The following is a 16,011-nucleotide window of genomic DNA, read 5'->3' on the forward strand; positions in this document are numbered from 1 at the left end:
GTGACATTCAAGGTCCATCACGAATAATGATTATAATGACGGATAGTGACCATCACCATTTCATATGAACAACAACGATTTATTGTGATGGACTTTTCATGGTCATCACTATTAATGCATATATATGGCGACATTCATTGACCGTCACCATTTCATATGAACAACAACAATTTATGGTGATGGACCTTTCATGGTCGTTACTATTGATACATATATATGGTGGCGTTCTTTGACCGTCACCATTTCATATTTTGGTGAGGATAAAAAAATGTCACCATAAGCTTATCAGTGATGGTCAAAAGAGCCTTCATCACCAAAAACTAATCATCGCCATTTCATATCAATATTAGGGCATGATGGAATCAAACCACCAACCTTCTACTTGCAAAGCAGGTGCTCTTCCATTGAGCTAGCACCCTTTAAAAAATTAGACCTTGAAACTTTATAGATTGTAAATTCTACAACTTTCAACAAATTATAAAACTTTGTAAAGTCTTGGAAAATCTCTTACTAAACAAATAAAATAGCATCGAAGTTGTAGGTCCCTACCTAATGGTTATGGAAGTTATGAAAACTGGGTGGAAGGAAAAATAATTACATATAAGATACTCAATATTTTTAGTTGAATACTCAATTAGAAGTGAAATTTTGAAGACATTTATAACCTATAAATGACCTATAATTATCAAACCTAAAATTTGAAATTACATCCAATATTGATTTCTCACCTTGTGAATCATGTAAATCTGTTGTGACTGATTTGCATGCCAAAAAGTAAGAGAAATGAATATTCATGATGCAATTATGACTAATGACCTACATGCTTGAATCCTACTGGATATGGGGTCTAGAAAAATAATTGGGAGTGCTTCTCATTATTAATTAATTCAATATGTCAAAATACAACAATCAACAACAATGATCCTGAAATGTAACCAATAAACATATCTTAAAATTGTAAGTACAAAATTTTAGCTAATATCTGTAGTGCACACCAGGATACACAACAAAAAATAATACCTACACTCCATAATAAATAAATTAATTAATACTACAATTTCTTTAGCACTTAACATATTATATTAACATAAAATGCACAATAGTTCACAAGTTCCAAATGACATGCATAGTTTCTAATTTATCTATTAAGAAGAGCTTACCATAGGACAAACTTGAAATAGAGAAGCATAAATCACATTAGTATAAAGTACAAGGATATAAAAGAAATAAGAAAAAAAATCATTGCAAGGACATCAAAGCACTTATTTTCACTTTGTAGCAAAACTATTCCATTCCATACATTATCGTATCTATCTCAACATTACTAGTTTTCATTTTCACTTCCATCTCATTCTATTTTCTTTCTATTCCATATCCATCCTTGTTAATTTTTAATAACTTTTCATTAAACCCTATCCACTCAAGAAAAATTTCCATCTAATTGTTCACCAACAAGATACTTTTTCAAATTCTATTTAGTTCTATAGGGGGGCTATAGGATTGAGGAAAAGCTACAAGTAATTGAAATTTTCATACTCAAGCCTTCAAATTTTAAATAGAATATCCTAGAGGCATGGCTTACACTGAACAAAAAATAAAAATTTAGAGTATCTCAACTTCTACATGGTACTCTATACCTCCATAGGAATCCCTATAGGTAGCCATGTAGCAGTTTCAACATATAAAATGCAACATTGTACATAGTATAAATCACACCATTCTCATAATTCACAGAGATACCATGGTCATATGAGTCAATCAACAATATTCATCCAAAAGATGACATAGTGTCACACCACCAATCAAGGATAAACGAGAAAAAATAGAGTTTAACTAAAGAGTTCATTAAGTAAAGTAAAAGGACAACTAAAGAAAATACATTACTAAAGGTTATGATTATATTCTCGGTGTTGATCCATTTAATTTTCACCACCCTTTTTTCTCAACCATGCCTACATGCCATTTTACTTCTTGTCAATTTTCTACAAGAATAATAATTATTTCTACAGAATTAGTTACATGAACGACTATAATATTGAAATGATCTATAAGAAAATCCAGATAGGAAGTACAATAAGTTCAATAGAATAAAATCACAACAATGGAAAGTCATTTCGTTTTGTTTTCCCTCTTCTTTGACTTTTTTTGGGATTCTTCTACTACAATTGTTGCTAGAATGCATATGTTGATTGTTCAAAATTTAGAACCCTTCCTATAAGAATTTCCATAAACAAAACTACAAGATACTAAAATCAAGTTTATAAGGCAAGGAAAAACAAAGATAAAATAATAGGATAACCCCCTTTCTTTCCAAAAACAACCTTCTATGTGTTCTTCTATGGAATGGGAGTAGGGTTTAATGGAAGAGAGCCCACAAAAACTGCTAGATTTTATCAAAATATTAGGGTTGTAAACATTTTTCAGAGAAGTCGATGGTTGGGGTATTTTAAGAAGAGATTATGATGATGATGATGCAGCCCTTGAATTTTCCTCAACTTTCAGAACTACAGGGGGGAAAGTATGTGACTACAATGAGAAGCAATACATAAGGACTACCACTAAATATTGGAAAGATTTTAAAGTTGATATTGCGAGGCATGAAATCATCTAACAACAATTATTCTTTACCTTTTTGGGCTTAGATATCATTGTCATATTTTCTGCTTGAAGTGGACGAATGAAAGCCATGATTGAACAAAAAAATGGAAACAAAGGCAATGTTGAGAAGCCAAACTCAAACTGTGCAACAAACACAATATTATATTAGTCTCCAAAAGCATACAATTTAGTACACATATCAAGCTAAAATTTATATAAATTCCATGAAATAAAAAAACCTAAAATAACAACAATACAACTCATGAAAGGAGCTTTTCTTTAACAAATATGAATCCTTTCCTTTTCTTGAGTCACACTTACTACTTTTATGCCCTAGTGTCGCATTTTCTTGAGCCAAAGCATGTAGTCATCTCAGGGCCCAAACCACTTAGCAAACAAGAAATAAAACAATCAAGCAGCCAAAAAATGTATTGGATTTTGGATATGCAGAGACAAACTGAAATATGTTGAAGCACAACAAATGCATCCCAACATATATCCTCTTTTTGTTAAACAATCATGTTCTTTTAGGACACTTTCCACTCATAATAATTCAAAATCATGCCAGCAAACAAAACAAACTCCAAGCCTATCACACAAAGAATAAACCTCCTTGGAGTTACCAAATCTTGTCCAACACTATGGTTTTGATTTCAAGTCAATGTTATAAGATACAACCAAACTAATAAAACATACATGAAAATACATCAAAAGTTGAAGTAAAACAATCAATTTAAAAACTCTAACATACACCACAAAAAATCTATGATAAAAGAAAAAGAAAAGATGGCAATTAGCATTGGCTCAAATAGAATCCACGGTGAGATGAGCTCTAACTGGCAGCAAAGAATAGAAAGAGATATGCAAAACATCGTGATCTCATTATGAATGCATAAGTAAGAACATTATTGAAATGAAAATAACAAAGCCATAAGATAAAATCACAACCTAACACTAAATATAGACTACGAATTCATTTTGAGTTTTCTCCACTTCTTGCGAACACATTTTACCTAAACACTCTCATACAATTCAATATTTTCTGGACTGCTTATTTGCACGTAGCTTAACAAAAATAGGTAATTTAATAGTAAAATAAGTTAAGATAACATATTCTGAATATGGAACACATGCTAAAATGTACCATGTAAACCAAGTGCCCTTTATGCCCATGACATCTTGCCTACAATTGCCCTCACATATAGTAATCATACACCATAATTATAACACAAATTTTCTCTATGATTTGGCCAACCTAACTTTAACTCCATACTTAATACCAACTAGTATCCTCAATTACCACAATGACTTATGTTTATTCTCATCACATCCCCTAGAGCAAGAAGCCAAGGTATTTGATTATTGAAAAGGGTACCTTTTAAAAAGTAGTGACAATAAACTAAAAACAAGACAAAAAATGCTAGAAACAAGTTATTTTGCCAACCTTGCTCCAAACTTATTCTCATCAATTGCTAGAGAAAGAAGTTAGAAGAAAAATAATAAAAGAGATCCAAAGAAAAATTCTCACAGATTCATAAGTGGTGTTTGACATATAGTGGAAAACAAAAGATCAAAACAAACATTTCAAATATATATAAATACAATTGAAAATGAACTAAAACAAATGGGAGAAGAAGAATAAGAATGAGCACAAACCTAGGATGTGTAGTAAGACCGCATGCCAGTTAGAACTCTTGATGATGGAGATGTCCCTGGGAGTTTACTTTGATGAAATGTAAGGGGGAAATGACTTGCTCCATCATATGGAGCAGTTTGGGAAACAAATGAACTTGAATAAATCCCATAGTGAGATGTTGCACCTCCAAAACTACTATATGAGTGACTTCCATATCCAGAGGATCCATATGGACCAAGACCATAATTCCCTACACCTACTGATGCCTGACCAGAAGTTGTTCCTTGGAGAAGAAGTTGGCGGCCCAAGTCTAATAGTGCTGAAGAGTTTAATGAATAAGGAGGTTTATTGCAACAAGGTCTATAAAACTTGGCAGTGATGCATCACTTAACCCATATGGATTTAGACAGTAACTGGTACTGATGTTGGGTTCACAATATTCTGATTACCAATAAGTGGTGGGTTGATTGGCCCATGACCTAATCCACCATATTGTGAAACGCGATTTACATCACCTTTATCCTTCAAATCAGGAACAACTTGGCCCTGGTTTGCTACAACTTTCTACTTTTGCCCTTCAAATGTTGATTTACAAAAAAGTTGATGCCCATCTATTGATTTAACAAGGTCTTCTAGGGTTTGATTTGTTGCTTCAATTGTTTTGTAAAGAATAAGGGAGTATCCTTTCGACTTACCAGTTTGTCTATCAACCACCAGGGCCTTCTTCAATGTCTCCATAACGAGAGAAAAAATTAGTCATTCTAGCATGTTGCATGTGTTCAGGAACATTACCCACATAGACCCTTCTTAAGTTAGGATCCGTTGTAGCTGGTTGAAAGGGATTAGCTGGTTGTATGGGTTGTATAGGTACCATGGGTGGAAGAAGGTGTTGTTGGAGTTGAAAGGGATTAACTAGTTATATGGGTTGTTGAAGGAGTTGGTTCAAATACGATTGTTGCTACCCAACAACAACCAGATTACAGACAACCATTCTACAATCAATCATTTTGATGGGTTCTTCCAACACACTCAAGGCACAATTAACATGTTGGAAAGATTTTAAAGTTGATATTGCGAGGCTTGAAATCATCAAACAACAATTATTCTTTACCTTTTTGGGATTAGATATCATTGTCATATCATATGCTTGAAGTGAATGAATGAAAGCCATGATTGAATAAAAAATTGGACACAAAGGCAATGTTGAGAAGCCAAACTCAAACTGCGCAACAAACACAATATTGTATTAGTCTCCAAAAGCATATAATTTAGTACACCTATCAAGTTGAAATTTATATAAAATCCATGAAATAACAAAACCTAAAATAACAACAATACAACTCATGAAAGGAGTTTCTCTTTAACAAGTATAAATCCTTGCCTTTTCTTAAGTCACACTTACTACTTTTATGCCCCAAGGTCACATTTTCTAGAGCCAAAGCATGCAGTCATCATAGGGCCCAAACCACTTAGCAAACCAAAAATAATACAATCAAGTAGCCAAAAAATGTATTGGATTTTGGATATGCAGAGACAAACTGAAATCTATTGAAACACAACAAATGCATCCCAACATATATCATCTTCTTGTTAAACAATCATGTGCTTTTAGGACACTTTCCACTCATAATAATTCAAAATCATGCCAGCAAACAAGACAAACTCCAAGCATATCACACCAAGAATAAACCTCCTTGGAGTTACCAAATCTTGTCCAACACTATGGTTTTGATTTCAAGTCAATGTTATAAGATACAACCAAACTAATAAAACATACATGAAAATACATCAAAAGTTGAAGTAAAACAGTCAATTTAAAAACTCTAGCATACACCACAAAAACTCTACTATAAAAGAAAAAGAAGAGATGGCAATCAACATTGGCTCAAATAGAATCCACAGTCAGATGAGCTCCAGCTCGCAGCAAAGAACAAAAATAGATATGAAAAACATCCTGATCTCATTATGAATGCATAAGTAAGAACAATATTGACATGAAAATAACAAAGCCACAAGATAAAATCACAGCCTAACACTAAAGATGGACTATGAATTCATTCAGAGTTTTCTCCACTTCTTGCAAACACCCTTTTACCTAACTGCTGTCATACTTGAGTGCTTATTTGCACATAGCTTGAGATAACATTACCCTGTATAACAAAAGAATCATGAACAATATTACTATAAAAGAATTTGAACATTTTGAGAATATAAGAAAATTTGATTGTCAACTTTACTTTATATCTCTTAGATACAAAAAAATCTACAATCTACATAAAAAAAATCTATGTATCTATAAAATTTAACATCTATATACAAAACAACAATCATATAATATATGAGATTTGCTAAGTGAATATGAAATAATATATATTATGATATCTATAGAGTATATATTATTATGAAAGTTCATGTCCACAAACAAACATAAATTTATCGAGTGAATCCCACCAACAATAAAAAGCCATAGATTTTACAAATGAATCCAAATCCAACATATACACATTATAAAATGCCCCAAACAAGAAATCTCATGTCATAAATGTATCTAATGAATCCAACAATGCTATACCATGAATTTACTAAATGAATCCAACATATATAGACATGGCTTAAAGAAAAAAACTTCTTAAAAGAGGAATCAGGAGCCAACTTCTAGTAATAATAGATAAAAAATCTGAAATATACTTGGGCATTGACCATATACTGTCTCCACAAATAGCAGATTTTATCTTGGCCCCCTACGTCCCAAACAGTGAAGCTCAGATTCTTAAACATTACAATCTCTATATTGAATCCTATAGTGGGCATTGTTCTCACGTACTCCCCTGGTTTGAATTTGCAGAGAATTGTTGTCTTTCTTGTTTACAAATCCTAGAAACATATTATAGTCTTAAAAATCCATTCAACACCATAATTATATAACATATAATATAGAGGAGTGTCCAAGCATGATTGAATTTCGCATATAATTTTGACAGGCAGTTACATCTTCTCAATATTTCAATATGATCAACAAAACCAAGGACATATTGTAGGAGTTGTATACAAAGTTTATGCATTCAATGCCAAAACTTTCGATGAGAACAAAGTAGACCATGAAAGAATAAGAAATGCAAATGAATTCCACAAAGAAACAACTATTAGGCATTGAAACAACTACCGGTTGTCGATGGCATTACGTAAGCTTTTTCCCTAGCTTTCTTGAGTTTATTTTTCATCATCATAGTATTCATCATCCTATGCACTAACATCCTGATATTGCATGTATTCAGACACCAAATCATTCATTTTGGTCTCTGCTTCAGTGAATTCCATCTCATCCATGCCTTCACCAGTGTACCAATGAAAGAAGGCCTTCCTCCTAAATATGGTAGTGAACTACTCGCTCACTCTCCTCAACATCTCATGAATGGATGTTGAGTTCCCAATGAACATGGATAACATGGAAAGGGCTTTTGGTAGGATATCACATGCACTGGATTTCACATTGGTGGGGATCCACTCCACAAAGTAGGAGGAATTCTTTTTCTGAATATTCATCATCTGTTCATCCACCTCTTTGGTGCTCATCTTGCCTCTGAACATGGCAGATGTAGTAAGGTACTTGTTGTGACGTGGATCTGCAGCATACATCATGTTCTTGTAATCACACATCTGTTGTGTCAGTTCCAGAATGGTGAGGGCTCTGTATTGTTGTGAACCACGTGAAGTCAACGGGGCAAATCCCACCATAAAGAAGTGAAGACGAGGGAAGGGGATCAAATTCACTGCCAGTTTCCTTAGATCTGAGTTAAGCTAACCAGGAAACCTCAGGCAGCAGGTGACTCCACTCATTGTTGCAGATATCAGATGGTTCAAATCATCAAAGCTAAGAGTTGTGAGCTTGAGAGTCCTGAAGCAGATGTCGTAAAGGGCCTCATTGTCCAGTACCATAGACTTGTCTGCATTCTCCACTAGTTGAAGCACAGAGAATGTGGCATTTTAAGGCTCCACCCCTGTGTCAGACACCTTGGGAGAAGGGAAAATAGAGAAGGTAAGCATCATTCTATCAGGGTACTCCTCTGTGATCTTGGAGATCAAAATGGTTCCCATCGCAAATCTAGTACCTCCTCCCAAAGAATGACACACTTGAAACCCTTAAGTAAGTTGAAACAATCAATTAAGGTTCAGTAGAGTCTCAGCCCGCAGACACTAAAGTGTGCAAAAGGTCACGGTTCGTTTCTCATTGTCAATAGCCAGTTCTCATTGCCGAGAGATGCCAGTCATAGTCCCCAGTCATAGCCAGTTCACAGATGGTAGGGAAGTAGGAGAAATTTTTCTTACACAGTAATCTTAAGACAACCCTAACCTTCTCAATCTTACGGGCCGAAATTAGCCAACAAAAGAACTTGATATATGAGACTTATATCCCCCAGCCCATAAAGCCATATAGGTAGCCTGCTTTTGGCATTTCTCATTCTCATGTACATTTGTACCTCATCTTTTAGATAGCCTCTTATCTTTTTATCTATCTTTGTTAGCGTCACTTTAGGAGGTCTGTTATCGTGGCAACTTGGTTGTAATGAGTGGGTGAGTTTAGGGAACACCCCAGATCGTTCTCAACTATCTCCATATGGCAGGTAGCTAGGCACTTGGGTTATAGGCAGTTAGGCCGGTGGGGGCTACGTGCTTGTTTCCCCACCCTCATTTCGATACCTCAATGACTGGGCCCCTCTGGTGTTTAGTGAAGGTTAGTATCAGTGGGGTCCCCATTCCTTCTGACTAATTAGACCTCTTTCTAGTAACACCCAAATAGTAACTCACTAGTAACACCCCAATAACTATTTCTTTTCCTGCCCACAAACTCAATCGAATAGGCACTATAGTTCCAATCTTATTTATGCCTTAAATAACCTAATTAGTAATAGACTAATTAGCTTGCTACTAAGCCTGCTTGATTCAACTAGCTGCTTTTCTAGAACTAATATATTTCATATATGCGGAATGCGCTGCCCAACTTGAGAAATAGTGCCTTACCTACTGAACCCTAGACAAAGCACCCTTTGCCGAACCAATATTCACACCCTATAATGTCGTACGTTATAATCCTAAGGGACTGATCTACCGTTGTTTCTTGCTCTTCTAATGGGGCTACTGGGGGCTAACAGGACTGTACAATGATAAAAAGAGAGTGGTTTGATCCAGATAAGGCATTGACGAGTCGAATGGGGGAATCCTCTCGTATGTAGACTAAGGTTGTAATTGCCTAACGGATGAGATAGTAAATCCTGAGTAGAGCAGGTGGAGATTCTTCCCGCTTCACAAGTAAATAGCAAAGTTGCTAAAAGTGTATAAGCAAGCATATAAATAAATAACTGGTTATTCCATAACTAAACATTTGATAAATATTAAAATAAACTAAAGCATATAGCTGTAATAACTCAAAATTAAAACAATTAGAAATTAACATTAGGAATTATATATAAAATTATAGGGTTTTAATTAAACAAATTAATTAGTGAATTAATCAAACAAATTAATTAATTAAATAATACATAAATACATAAATAAATAAATAAATAAATAAAATAAATAAATAAACAAACAAACAAACAAATAAATAAATAAATAAACAATTAAAATAAAAATCTGAATATTAACAAACTAATTGGATAATAGCCGACTTAATTTCTTAGATTAATTCTTTCATAACCTATATATATACCCAATAATTTAGCTCTTGGATACATCATTATTATCTTTAGAATATGTATTCACGCATCCCTTAATGATGGACTCACTTGGTAGTACAAAACGTTGGGTTCATAAAACTCTATAACAGGTTATTCCTCCTCTATTTAAAGCCATGAATGTTCTAAGTTTAGAAAGTAGAGCAGGTAAGTGAAAGGGTTGTTAAGACGCCATGCTAGGCGGTTGTCGGTGTAGCTCCTACCTCAATATTTTTTCATTAACTTAACTTAATGAAACGTAGTCGAACAACCCCTTGAATTAATAATCCACTCGCTCGAATAAGGAGAACGATCCTTCTTTTTTAGATCGACCATTGAGATAATAAACTTGAAAATCTAAGCATGCATCTCTCTTGCTCCAAAGGACATTTACCTTGCCTACCTGAACTCGTTATACTCATCCTTCCAACCAAGCAACCTTACCTGCATTGTAAGGTCCATACTTTGAACAAAGAGGCTCGAGAGAGCGTAGATCCATTGATTAAGTCTGCAAAATTGAAGGAGGGCAGAGGAAAATAATTGTGCTCAGCAGAAGAAAATTAAGTTTGGAAGTTGAAACAATCATTCAAAATTCATGCGGCCTCCGCCCGCAGAGAGGACATTGGGAAAAAGCTAGGCCCGACATTATAAGTTGAAAAAAAGGTAAAAAGAGGCAAAGCAAAAACGCTCCTCCTACCATACATTTCTTTTGCTTTTATGTGGCAACTATACAAAATACGACAGTGTGGAGGACATCGTGCGATATTGATAGATAGATAGACGTGGTAAATAATTTTGTCGCAAAAGAATCTTTTCCAGGAACTTTAAGCGATCTATGGTCATGCACTGTGATCCCATTTGGTAGTCCGCAGCTTGTAATGACATGTACAGTTTTAATGAAACAACAATGCGAATATTTACGACTTTTAAGTTTGTAACTGCCTCCTTCCTCACTGATGTGGTAAATAATTTTTTCGTAGAAGAATTTTTTCCAGGGACATTAAGCGATCTATGGTCACGCACTATGATCCCAATGGGCAGTCCGCAGCCTGTAATGACATGTACAATTTTAATGAAACAACAGGGCGGATATTTATGACTTGTAGCTACCTCCTTCCTGACGACATCGAACACAAAATCGATGAGCGTGGCCCCTTAGGTATAATGGCCCTGGCCTAGTTATTTCTAGCCCCAGACTGGCCAAAAACGAAGTTATCAGTCCTAAAGACTTAGCCATAAGCCCCGGTCCTCACGCTGTCCATAGTTGCATAGTTCTAGGCTCAAGATCTATGAGCACAGCATGGCGCACTAATCTACCACAGCTCGCCTCATTGTAGTAAACATTAAGCCTTTCGAGATTTAGATCGGAAGTGCCCCGGTATCTCCCAGTGGGATTGATCCCGTGGTCATCACAGAGAACTTCCCAAAACGCGGCATCGATCTAGTTGCCATATTGCCCACCCTGAATGTGTAGGATCTCACGCATCTTTGCAATTTGAAACTTGCAACACTGAAAGACCAACCCCTAGAATAAAACCTCAACTGAAAAATAGGTGATTCGCAGAAAACCAATAGAAAAAGAAGAGACAAAACAGGGCAATGGGCAGTTACATCTACCTGCCAGAAAAGCCAATCTACAACTATGAGATGGGTGTGCTCTAGGTGAGGCTATAACTGCTATGTCCTAATAGGTAGTATATATGTGTCTATGGTAAGATAGACAGGAGAAACACATGGCCTCAAACCTTTATAGGTTATAAGCGTTTAAATATTTTAGGTTTTTAATATTTTTAAGTATATTTTTCTATTTTCTTTTTTTTTTTAAACTCAGTTAAAATTTACAAAGATTATTGGAATTGCAAATAGAATTAGATATTAATGATAATTCCTTTAAAAAATTAAAAAATATGAAAAAATATAAAAAGTTTAGACTCTTCTTTCATAGATATATCTAATATATAAAGTAAAAGTTTTTGTATGTGTGAATTTGGTGTATAATGCATATTTTTAGTTGAGAATAATATGTTTTTGGTTGGAGATATTAGACTATGTGGGTATATGTTTGCTTAAGGAAGGTTGATTGTGTCTATTACAACAATCTAGCACCCTTCTATAATGTAAATTCCTAAGCATTAAGGGGTCAATTTTGTGCACCTAGGAAGGTTACCTATAGTGACCACAATAATTCTTCCACACACTTCTACTTGAATCTTGTCCAACTTGAGCAAGACATCTCTAATGATAAGATTACTAAAGTTTTCGAGTGGAGGCATGATTTGAATTTGGAAGAGTGAGCCTTAACAAAATGGGTAGTAGTAGCAATATGGAATAGTGAGTGGTATGGCAAGTGAAAGATGAAGAAAAATTGCAAAAATAGTGATTACCAAATCTAGGGCAAATAGAGTCAAGGATATCACTCTAAAAAGGGTTGTTTGGTGAATAGTTAAGGAGGAGATGTTTGCAAATAACATGCCAAAATCAAACTTGAAAATGTGAAAAATAGTTATGGTAATGAGTGTTGGAGAGTCCTATTAGTACTACTCTTGAACAAGTTGGAGGACTTGTTGCCCTACAATGATATATTAATTACAATAACAACTCCTTTGATAGTAAGGAATTATTATAGATATTATCAAGGTGGATTGATAATATGGTAGGAAGGGTAGGTTTTTCACTCTCTCCACCCAAATTCAAATCCCCAATGAGACTTTGGCCCATTGTGATAAAGCTAGAAGGGTAGATGCCCCTCAAATAGAGGTAATTAGATCCCTCCTAAATTTGTGGTGGACCACATTACAACATGTGGAAATTAGCCCTTCCTGATAATTAGCTCCCATCCAAAAATAGTAGTAATATGCCCCAAATAATGCTCTTTAAGGGGATACACCACCACATATAGGCATAAAACCAAGTCAAATACACATTTCCACATAGAATGCACCCTCTAAAATTATGCATGCATGCAACCACTCTGCATCTTTGAATTCCGAGGAAATCAACACCATAGATTTTTTTTTTCTCCAGGAAAATTGATAAACTTGTCGCCTACCATCGAGGAGACATGGGAACAAGTCAATGGAATTTCCATTATACTCCTAAGCCTAGCACAAATTCTCACAAGCCTCTCTAGATATGTAAACCAAGTTTTGAACTTGGTTGGGACCCTATATTGGTTGGCAAATGCCTTCCAGTGCAGGATATACATCCACCATTTGCCCTGTCCCGATGGGCTAACTACATAGATAAATGTGCAATATTCCAAGTAAATAGAGAACTCCATGAGAAGATAAATGGTCAAAATACTAAAATATAAAGTGATTCATCTCCCCAAAGCAAATCCAAGGAGATGAGGGTGAATTAGGGTTTTTACCATGCCAAAACTCCATGAGATTGTGTGTGTGTGTGTCCAAGAATAGTAAGAAATGTCTCCATGAGTGTGCCCTCCTAGAATATATAAAAATAGCAAGAAGAGACCCTTTGCAAGTTCACCCTACAAGAATAATATCCCAAAAATAGGAAGAAGTCTAAGTACAAGAGCATGTTAAGTCACGTGTGTGGCCCTCCTCATGTGCCACAAGTCTTCCAATAGCAACCTCCATAACCACCCCAAATTAAATAATAATAATAATAATAATAATAATAATCTAACTTTAAGGTCACATCCAATCCAAAAACCAAATTAATGTATGAGACCCCCTTATTCGTGGTACAAGGGACTCCCCTGTGCATAGTGATTTGATTGCTAATATCTATGAAGGTGCAGTCTCAAGGTGGAGGGTAGAGTGGTTGAGAGAACAATTTTCTCTCTCATCCACCTAGGTTCAATTCCAAGGGACATGTTTGGTCTATTGTGATAATGCTCAAAGAGTAGGTGCCCCCACGCACATGACATCTCAACTGTTGCTAAGTAATAGGATATTGGCATATGGCTTACACATTGTTGGATATACTCTTGGTGATATAGTGGCAAGTGGAAGATTTGATCTTGGGCCTCGCCCATATTACTCCAACGTGTTATTGAATCACCATAGTTAAATTATAAAAATTAAAATCTATGAAGGTGTACATACTCTAGCAACTACAAATTACAACAAGGAGCATATTTTGAGACTCATGCCCAAAAGTTATCTAGGCCCAATGAGTTATTTGGTTAACAAGTAAATATGGGTTCAAACATATGTGACCCTTGTCGAAGTGCACAATATGGTAACTAATAGAATCATCTAGATCTCTAGATCTAACATGAGAGAAAAAGGTATCTAGGTCTCTAAGACTCTAGATTAAAGAGTGTTGAAGTAGACATCTAGATATGTAGATTCTATATTTTACCATTTGGTTTCAAGATTTGTGCAAAGGGAAAAGGAGATTTCAGGCTTTTATATTTATTAAGAAAATTCGAAATTACAAAGGAAATTGACAATTAAGTGTGGAATGCTATTGTGGATGTAAAAACACAAAGAAGTCATCCATGAAGAGGAGAGATTACAGATCTCTCTAAGGAGAAAGTATTCAAAGTACCAACCTAGGAATAAAATTACCTCAGTAGGCATCAATTTAGGGAGTGTTAGGGAAACACAAGGGAGCACTAGGTCAAAATAATGCATGCAAATGAATGATTAAGAGTTTGTGACAGGAAATGTTAGTGAGTTCCAGGTGTGCTAAGGATGGAGTGACAATGTATGCTAGGTAGTGTTAGAGGCCAGGGAAACATGCCAAGATGTGTCAATGCGTGCTAGGGAGTGTTATGGAGTGCCAGAGAAAAACAAGGGATCACTAGTTTCAAATGCATGGAAATGAATGAATAAGAGTATGTGACAAGGAGTGTCAGTGAGTTCTAGGTGTGATAAGGAGGGAGTGACAAGGTATGCTAGGTAGTGACAAGGAATGCTAGAGTACCAGGGAAACATGCTAAGATGTGCCAAGTACCAGGGAAACATGCCAAGATGTGCCAAGTACCAGGGTGTGCCAATGCATGCTAGGGAGTGTTAGGGAGTACCATGGAAACACAAGGGAGAACTAGTTCAAAATGCATGGAAATGAATGGATAAGAGTGTGTGATAGGGACTATCAGTGAGTTTCAAGTGTGCTAAGGAGGGAGTGACAAGGTTATATGTTAGATAGTGGCAAGGCATGCTAGAGTTCCATGGCATGTCAAGGAGTGGTAGGGTGTGCTAGGGAGTGCTAAAGCATGCCAAGGAATGTAGGGGATGCTAACACGTGCCACATAGTGCCAAGGGATTATTAGACGTGCCAGGTGTTATGGTATGTCAAGATGTAAACTATGTTGCTTAGTTGTTTTATGGCCATGGTTGGATGTGAGCCTTGACTTGGTAACTTGTTAAGTGGGATGAGTTGAGATTGGACATGAGTATCCTAAGATGAGTTATAGTAAGTTCTTAGGTGAACAAGGCATAGTCTAGTTGTAGTAACCGTAACTTGCTCAAGCTGTTGTAGTTGAGGCAAGACTTGGTTGGGCTCGCAAGTCACAAAAATGTAAGGGTAGTTTTGAGGGCAAGATAGATAATGAGTGCCAAGGCATGCAAAGGAATGAAAAGGCATGTTGACACATTCCTGACAGTTCCAATGCATGTTGAGGAGTGTTAGGGAGTGTCAGGGCATCACAAGGGATAACTAGGTCAAAATGCATGGAAAAGAATGAATAAGAGTGTGTGGTAATGAGTGTCAGTGAATTCTAGGTGTCCCAAGGACAGAGTATGTTAAGAGAAGTTTAGAATAGGACTTGCAGGTGGAAAGACTATGGTTATGATAAGGGGTTGGACAAAGAAATTTCAAACAAAGGGAGACTTTGGGTTGGGCACAACATTGTTTTGCTAATGACTTGGTTGGGTTCCCAATCCACAACAAAAGTAAGGCTATCTATGAGGGCATGACAACGATGGAGTGCCAAGGTGTGCAATGGAATGCTAGGAAGTACTAAGACATGCTAGGCAGTTCCAAGGCATGTTAGGCATGCCAAGATGTGCTAGGTTCCAGGGTGTGGCGCCAACACATGTTAGGGAGTGGTAGGGCTAAGTGTCAGGGAAACACAATGAAGCATTAGTTTCA

The 16,011-nt window shown here is 35.9% G+C and overlaps 2 pseudogenes; both read right to left on the reverse strand.

Moving 5' to 3' along the window:
• Positions 1-4,254: 4,254 nt before the first annotated feature.
• On the reverse strand, positions 4,255-5,108 carry LOC149202939 (uncharacterized; annotated as a pseudogene).
• A 2,321-nt stretch (positions 5,109-7,429) lies between these two features.
• Positions 7,430-11,431, reverse strand: LOC149202940 (tubulin beta-2 chain pseudogene; annotated as a pseudogene).
• Between the last annotated feature and the right edge of the window lie 4,580 nt (positions 11,432-16,011).

The sequence above is a fragment of the Pinus tabuliformis genome, chromosome 2_1 (genome assembly GCF_031772625.1).
Source record: "Pinus tabuliformis cultivar Carrire ecotype Pingquan chromosome 2_1, CPIR1, whole genome shotgun sequence".
Taxonomy (NCBI): Eukaryota; Viridiplantae; Streptophyta; class Pinopsida; order Pinales; family Pinaceae; genus Pinus; species Pinus tabuliformis.